The sequence below is a fragment of the Hydractinia symbiolongicarpus genome, chromosome 1 (genome assembly GCF_029227915.1).
Source record: "Hydractinia symbiolongicarpus strain clone_291-10 chromosome 1, HSymV2.1, whole genome shotgun sequence".
NCBI lineage: Eukaryota > Metazoa > Cnidaria > Hydrozoa > Anthoathecata > Hydractiniidae > Hydractinia > Hydractinia symbiolongicarpus.
The window spans coordinates 11,615,912-11,617,297 of NC_079875.1; positions in this window are offsets into that span (position 1 = coordinate 11,615,912).

Sequence of the window (1,386 nt, forward strand, 5' to 3'; positions counted from 1 at the left end):
TATTTTCAGAATTATAAGTAAAAACAAAAAAATTGAAACATGTGCTATTGTGCTTGAAAAAAAAACATAAACAAGTTCACAAACCTTAAAAACATCCAATAAACACTTCGGATGAAAAAAATATTTTCATGCGTGCGTTCGCACCTCTCATATTTTTTTATCCTGCTTAATTTTTCAAAACACAACATTTTGACGTTTAAAATTTCTCCCATGGGAGTTACACTGCCTTCATTAACAGTTAATTGTTTATTAAGGTTGGAATTACACTACTTTCATTGACAGTTAATTGTCTATTAAGGTTGAAATTACACTGCTTCTTTTAACAGTTTAAAGTGTCTATTAAGGTTGATTTCCATTATCAGCCCGTCGCAACAAAGCCGATTTAAATATATAGCATTCGCTATTTCGTTTGTAAGCTAAACCATTTAAAAGATTGGTTGCGTGTATCAGAAATTTTCCTTTCATAGAGTGCCAACACATTTCAACCCTTAGAATACACACCCGTTTGTATGGCTAAAGAAAAATTAACTACCCAAAATTTGAGTTGTAATTGGTGGCAGGATGATGTTCCATGTTTGGTACCGTTGTGTACACGCTGTTCTTATATAAGAATATGCTTTACAGGAATATCAGACTTAGATTTCAGGTTAAAAATGAGTACATTTTAGAATGATAAAGAAATGAGAATAGTAATCAGCCTGGGTAGAACCTAAATATTCTTTAAAAAAAGCGTATAGCCGATTTGTTGTCTTTCTAAAACACATAGAGCACTTTTTACAACAACCTAGTCCTTCAGAGGTCTAGCGGTCTATCTGTGCAGCGGTGGATTTATGTTTGTTTTTTGAGTGGTGTAAAATAGCTTCGAATATGGTATTGAAGGACAAGTACAACTACGCGGGAAGGGGTGGGGTCGTTGTAAGCTCCCCAAGGGGTTCAAGTCTGCGACCTCGAAACGGACGACCTTTAAACGCCCTCCAGTAGTTATGGTGGTTTAAAAATTACCACATGAACTTGTCCATCAAAGTTAGCAATTTTATTACTTTTACTTTGTCACTTTTACTTCAAATCTCGTATTTCTTGCAATTTACAACATAAACAACAGATTCCGTTACGCAAGTTACGACGGCATACTTTAAGACATCGTTATTGTCATAACTTTGATCAAATTTGTACCGTCGCTTTTGTAATAGTTGCAGCCATGTAATGACAACAAGCCTAAACGTGTAAAAATCAAAATATTCTTTATGGGCCAATATCTAATATGTCAATTTGCATAAAATGGCTCGTGTAAAAAAAGCGTAAAAAATCATGGATGGGTAAGGTTGCTGTTTCTGAAATCAGGTGTTTATAATTGTTAAATATTTATATCAAGGAAAACAAACAGAA